Consider the following 7,365-nt stretch of genomic DNA (forward strand, 5'->3'; position numbering starts at 1 on the left):
AAGGAGAGAGTGCTATCCACTACACCACCATGCTGCCTGTGTTTCCAGTAATCCTGTACTAAAACTAAACAGACAGGGATAGACAATTGGCTATATTTAAATTAAGAATTAGCATTATAGCATTAGACCAGCTTTGCAGTATATTTTATCCATACCTCCCAACTTTTTGAGATATGAAAAATGGACACTTAAAGCGGAATATAACCCTGCATTTCAACTTTGCTCTAAAACATTATTTACAGTATATTATATGCAACCAGCATTTTTTTTTTACTAGACCAGCATTGGAAGGGTTACACGGGGCTTTAAAGTTCCTGGAGATTTCTGCAGACGCATCCGAAGCTCAGATAGTTACATTTTGTTTACATAAATGTATCTAAGTGTTGAATGTGACTCATCTCTCTGACTGAGCTGGAGGACAGCCAAAGTAAAAAAAAAATGCTGGTTGCATATAATATACTGTAAATAATGTTTTAGAGCAAAGTTGAAATGCAGGGTTATATTCCACTTTAAGTTACTCACCTGCCACACCCCTTGGATTTGTTAAGCGCAGGCGATTTGTACAAATTGTCCTAAAAGCGCATACACTATGGTTTCCAATGAGATAGTTCTCATTAGAGTGTTCCATTTGCTTGCCGCTGACTAAAGCGCTGCATGGACCATTTTCAAGGTTATTTGCCCTGAGTGGAAGGTATAGGAAAAACGCAAAGCGCTCACAAAATCGCTTTGTGCAGCAATTGCGTTCCCACTTTGAAGAATAAATACATTGTATTTATTCTTTTCCCGGATCAAAGAGTTCACTTACTATCTTGCGTCAGGGAGTGAATTAAAAAGCTGCTCTGGAAAAGCGCTTAGAAAAGCGCTTTTAACAAAAACGCATAGCCCACCCAAGCGGCGGGTAAAGCAAAAAAAAAAAAAATTGCCTCAAAAAACGCCCAACGCAAATGCTAACGCGATCGGAACGCAATGTGAACAGGGCCTTAAAGGATAGACATAGAGTTTACAATCCATTAAACACATTTTTCAGTAAAAAAAAATTACATATATTTATTTACATAGATCTGTGAGTCTTGATAAAGGGGCAAATGAGGAGGAAAGAGGGACAGATCTCTCAAAGAGGGACTGTCCCTCCAAAAGAGCTATGTTTTATCCATTAGCAATTCAAGTATTTCTCTAACTCTTGATCATTTTGGTTTATTTTTCCACAGAAAGTACAACAGCAACTGTAACAACAGGTAAGTAAGATCCCCACCTCCTCCACCTTCTACTATCTTCTTCACGCTTCCAATGTAATATATGGAGTTCCTCACTAATCAGAGTAATCCCTATGGTCATATCTATTAATGTGCATGTCTTCAACAGGCACAACAGTTTCTACATCACCAAACACAGGTCAGTGCAGTTTTGTCTGTTTCAGATAGAAGACAACTGTCAAGCTTCTAACTAAGGGGGATGGATGGACATTGCTGGATAGCTTGTGCTTATGGGGAGTGAATAGACTTGTATTTCCATTTTACCTGTTACCCACAACCAATTTTGAACCATATCAAGCAGAGTTTGTATTCGCACCTACACTCAAAATTAGCTTTTAATGCAGATCTCAGTAAACACTACAGCTAAACAGGAAGATGAATAACCACTTGCACGTATCACAGGATACAGACTGACCACCCCTGTGCCACCAGATGATCACTGCTCCTGCTGATGGTGAATCCTCAGATAAACTGGAACTGGGCTTTAAGTGACAGCCAGCAGAAAGTATCAGTGGCATAATTAAAAAGAACTCGAGGCTGTTCTATGGGGTGGGGGGGGGGAGATGGGACACATAGGGCATGACGTGCCTCTGTGTCCCTACACCGCCACTCTCTAGTCCCTCTCCCCACTGCTGCGCTATAGCCCCCCGAGACTAGCGACAATAATTGTCGCTATCTAGGAGGTAAACATAGGGGAGAGAAATTCCCTGTTTAAAATGCCCGCCAGGGGCTTTCCTGCGGGGCTTCCAGAGCTGCCATTGGGCAGCACTCTCTCCCTGGCCGCACCTCCTGCTGCTCCCCCGCCTCCCTGCATGCTGTGAATGAGAGACACAGTCTCTCATTCCAGCGTCGTGACCCAGAGGTTATGAAAGTGAAAGTGGCGGGGAGAGGCTTTTTTTGCAACTACCTGATCCGCTCAGCCCCCTGGATCAGCTAGTCTATGTTTTTCTTTTTGGGCTCTCTTCAAGGATTTTGGGGTCAAGTTTTACATGGGGCCCCAAGCACTGTATTGTTGTGTCCAAGAGGTGTAATCAAAGTAAGGGAATGGTTTGTTAATGATAACCACTATGCAGTGCACATATTGAGGTGTTCATTACCAGGATAGCACCAATGGAAAGCTAATAAGATGAATGAAGGAAGGTCCTTAGTGGGCCCCTCTAGTCCAAGGGCCATGGTGGGGTCACACCCACTGCATCCCCTATTGCTACACCACTGGAAAGTATGTGTTCTGCTTTACATACCCATCTAGGACATCCCCACCCAAAGAAGAGCCAGGTGACATTAAATGGAACATTGGCTAGGTTGTGTCCCCAGGACAAAGGGGGCAATTGGCCCAGGGCACAGAGCCTGTAGGTGCCCCCGAGGTTTATTCCCCTCCACTTACCTGTTGCTCCCAGGGGCCACTGCAGAGTCTTCGGCAGAGTAACGCCCCACCTGCCCCAGCAGGGTGTGCTCCTCTTTTAGTCTGAGGCTACGTGTGTCTTCATTCACCATCTTTGACCTGCAGCATGTAATTGCGTAATTAAATGTGCCGGGTCATGGAGGAGAGGGGACTCTTGCGAGGATGAAGTCAGGGAGTGCATGGAGCCACAGACTGACAGAGAAGGGCGTATGCCTGCACAGGTAAGACGCTACTCTGCCAAAAACTCTGTAGGGGCCCCAGGGAACACAGTTAAAGAGAAACCGTAACCACGAATTGAACTTCATCACTTCTTTTCCCATGATAAATCTTTATCTTTTCTAATAGTTCATCAGGGGGCTCTGTATGGCTGATATTGTGGTGAAACCCCTCCCACAGTGTGATGTCAGGACCATGGTGCTGGCATCACACTGTGGGAGCCTTGTTGCAGTGTGGGAAATAACATCTGTTTCCAACTGCCAAAAATGCAAGCAGCATCTCCTTCCAGTGACATCCCCTGCCAGCAGTAAAAATGTCACCATGTGATAAATGTCAAAATGTAAATCAGGGAGAGGAAAGATTTTACAATGGGCAAACACTGACTAAATCATTCAAGCATAATTATTGTAAAAATGAAGCACTTTTTTTTATTACATTATTTTCACTGTAGTTCCTCTTTAAGTTATGAGCTGATGGGGGATGCTGAGGGAAGTTTGGCTGCAACAAGGGGCACCCTACTGCTGCTTTTTGGTTGGCGAGTGTCTATTGGGGCAAGCGGGTTAATTTTGCCCGTGGGCCCCTTTGTTACCAGAACCTGCCCTGTGTGACCCCCACCCTTAGCTAAGTCAGAACTACACTCACAGGCATGGGGACATGGCTGATGCTAGCTATTGTAATAATAACATTATAACATTGGATATACTGTGGAGTGTTTTATATCCATTAACACTGTAACACTCTAATTCTTGATTTATTTATTTTTTTTGCAAAATTTTATGGAGGCCTCTAATTCTTGATTTTTTTTTTTGTGCAAAATGTTCCATAGGAAGTACCCCAGCAAGCTCAACATCGGGTAAGTGAGCTTCCCACCTCTGGTGTATACATCCATTGTAATGAAATTGTGAAGAAATTTAAAATTCCCTATTTTCTTGGCACCCCCCCACAGCAGAGTGGTATTGCCAGGCCAGTTCATGAAGTTGATGACAGAGGTGTAACTAGAGTGGAGGCTGAGAGCTGTGGGGGGATCCCGACTACTAACCTTCCCTCCCTCCGATACAGGAGATTATACTTCTTATCAGGAGTTTTTGTGGCTACACTTGTTACGGGAGTGAAGATCATGACGGCCACACTTGTTTTATGACCCTTGTGAGATGGGCACCAAGGCTGTGAAGAGCACCAAGGGGAAGCAAGGGAAAGTGTGAAATTGGGGGGGCGGGCATTAAAGTTTTGCTGGGGGTCCCACAGTGGCGTAGCTAAGCAGCTCTGGGCCCTGATGCAAGTTTTACAATGGGGCCCCCCAAGCACTCTATACATAACAATTAATACAGCGCACCAGAAGCTGCCAATGGCAACTACAGTGTCAGAGGTGCAAGAAGGGGGTGGGGAACAGTTTGTTAATGATTACCACTATTCAAAGTATCTATAGAAGTGATTTTTATGAGCACAGGACCAATAAAGAGTTAATACTGTAGTTGAGGGAGGGCCCTTCAGGGCCCCGATGCGGTCGCTACCTCTGCACCCCCTATTGCTATGCCCCTGGGGCCCCATGAATTGTAGTTACGCCACTGGTTGATCATGCAGAAGGGAGGAGATTTTGTACACCATACCAGGCTCTGTTTGCTCCCCTGATTCACTCTTAGTACTTGAGCTGATTTTTAATGCCAGTACTGAAAGCAATTTCCATCATGTGTATCAATTTGCACGTCTTCAACAGGTTCAACAACCTCCGTCACACCAAGCACAGGTCAGTGTCAATTTTTTTAATTTATGTAAACCAAAACATTACAGTCTATACTCTAGCCAGTGTGTATGAGTGTGTGTGTGTGTGTGTGTGTGGGGGGGGGGGGGGGGAGACAGTTGGGAGTAGGGGCAGTATTTGCTTAGAAGGATAAATAGGTCTGCATACCACCTTCATGTATGATCAACGATCCACATCTGGTAGCATTTGTGACCGTATTTGTAGCCACAATATTCTTTTACTGCAGTTTTTTTACAAGTGCACTGTATACAACAATAATACAGAATATTCAATGACCACCGTCACATATCTGGCTGTTGGCTTCCCACTTCTGTGTCACCAGATGGCTCAGTCAGCACGACCGTATTGTACTAGGTTAAGTGAATGACCACTGCCACATCATGATCAGTGGGGCGTAGCAATAGGGGTTGCAGAGGTAGCGACCGCATCGGGGCCCTTGGGCCAGAGGGGCCCCAAAGGGCCCTCCCCCAACTACAGTATTAGCTCTCTATTGGTCCTGTGCCCATAATAATGACTTCTATAGATACTTTGAATAGTGGTAATCATTAAGAAACTGTTTCCCATGCTTTTCTTGCACCTCTGACACTGTAGTTGTCATTGGCAGGTTTTGGTGCGCCGTATCAATTGTTATGTATAGAGTGCTTTGGGGGGCCCCATTGTCAAACTTGCACCGGGGCCCACAGCTCCTTAGCTACGCCACTGAGTGTTGTGTATCCCTACAAGGCTGAGGGACCAGTGCCGCATAACAGAAGGCTTCCTGATCCCTGCATCAAAGCAAGCACAGTGACTGCTGCCACATCACTGCAGTCTAAAAGTGACCCCACAGAGCATAATTACCACCTAGGTCCTGTTTGGCACTTCCACTGTTCATGCCCTAGACTCTCCTCGGACCCTATATGGTAGTACTCCTTCTATTGTCCTGATGGTGGCCCTGGTGCCTATGCTTAACCCCCGAGGACTCCTCCCACACTACTAACTCCTTACTTAGCTCTGCATGTTCTCCTGATTCACTCTTAGAAGTCTGAAGTATCGCTGATCTTTAATCACTCTGCGACTGCCTAACGCCAATTGGCTGCCGCAGAGTGGCTCTGTTGGTCCTTTGTCATGCCATATGGTGTGATCTTGCAAGGAGTCACTATAAACAAACGGCTGCAGCAATCAGCCTTCCAGCGGCCAATTAGCGCTGGCAGGCTGTGAAGTTTATTTATTACTAAAAAACATATTTATATAGCGCTGAGTGCTGACATCTAATGCAGCACTGCGCAGAGTATTGCCTTGTCAATTAACTGTCCCTTGTCCCTCTGATGGGCTCACAATCTAATCCCTGCCATAGCTGTATATAAATGTAAGTGTGGGATCGGTTGAAAAGAGCGCCCGAGCTGCCTGTATGAAAAGGGCGCCGCCATAGACATCAATGTTATTTCTGGAAATATGGGCTACAAGGTGTAGAAAAGGGCGCCCGAGTTTTGATATAGGCTACAAGTGGGCTCCCCTTTGTAGCCCATATTTTTTCGGCTACAAGGTTTTCGGCTACAAGCGGGCTCCCCTTTGTAGCCCATATTTTCTTCGGCTACAGTAAGGTGCCCCTCTGTAGCCCATATTATTGACTTTTTTTTTGTAGCCGAAGTTTTTATATGGGCTACAAGCACTGTAAGCCGAATTATTTCATTCCCCCACTATCCATGGCGCCCTGGAGGGGGAATAGTAATTAACACATCCCGGAGTTTTTTTGTAGCCGAAGTTTGTATATGGGCTACAAGCGCTGGAAGCCGAATTATTTCATTCCCCCACTATCCATGGCGGCCTGGAGGGGGAATAGTAATTAACACATCCCGGAGTTTTTTTGTAGCCGAAGTTTTTATATGGGCTACACCAGGCGCCTTGGTTTTTTTGTAGCCCAAGTTTTTATATGGGCTACACCAAGCGTCTTTTTTGTAGCCGAAGTTTATATGGGCTACACCAGGCGCCTTTTTTGTAGCCGAAGTTGGTATATATATGGGCTCCACCAGGCGCCCTTTTTTACCGGCGCCCTTTTCATGTAGACCCGTAAGTGTAGTGTAGTGTATATAACGTAGTGTAAGGCCAATTTAGAGGGGGGAGGGAATTAAAAAAAATGTAAAAATCTTGCTTTTTTTTATAATAATAAAAAAAATGATAGCAGCAGCAGCAGCAGCAGCAGCAGCAATCAGATACCACCAAAATAAAGCTCTATTTGTGAGAAGAAAAGGAGATAAAATTAATGTGGGTGCTAAGTTGTATGACCGAGCAATAAACTAATAAAGTTGTGAAGTGCGGAATTGTAAAAAATAGCCAGGTCAATGGTCGCCCTAGGAGATATAAACCTCTGGTCCTCAAGGTTAATAACACTTCTAAGCATAGGAGTAATCTCTATCTTCATCTGTTATAATGTGCATGTCTTCCTTAGGTTCAACAGTTTCAACCTCACCAAACACAGGTCAGTGTCAAAGCATGATTAATACATAGTTGCCTAGCGTTTGGTTAATGGGGCACTTCATTGGATTGCGTGTAGCTATGGAGAAGGTTAAATACATTTCCCATCTTTATCATTAGCCTAAAACTTATTTTACACATAACTGACAGAGTTTGAACTCTTGATTATATCCCAAAAATATTTTGACGTTATGAGGATGGTTAAAAAATGCTTCCCAACCTCCTCCTTGATCTAAAGCCCACTTTTGGACACAACTGGCAGAGTTTGTACTTATGTTTATATC

General features: G+C 44.6%; 1 long non-coding RNA gene across 1 annotated transcript; it reads left to right on the plus strand.

Moving 5' to 3' along the window:
- Positions 1-1,203: 1,203 nt before the first annotated feature.
- On the plus strand, positions 1,204-7,086 carry LOC137528168 (uncharacterized). The gene is made up of 4 exons (XR_011023306.1): positions 1,204-1,235; positions 1,363-1,392; positions 3,698-3,724; positions 7,056-7,086. It is a non-coding gene; the product is annotated as an uncharacterized lncRNA (long non-coding RNA).
- The last annotated feature ends 279 nt before the right edge of the window (positions 7,087-7,365 follow it).

This window comes from Hyperolius riggenbachi, chromosome 8 (assembly GCF_040937935.1).
Source record: "Hyperolius riggenbachi isolate aHypRig1 chromosome 8, aHypRig1.pri, whole genome shotgun sequence".
Lineage (NCBI taxonomy): Eukaryota > Metazoa > Chordata > Amphibia > Anura > Hyperoliidae > Hyperolius > Hyperolius riggenbachi.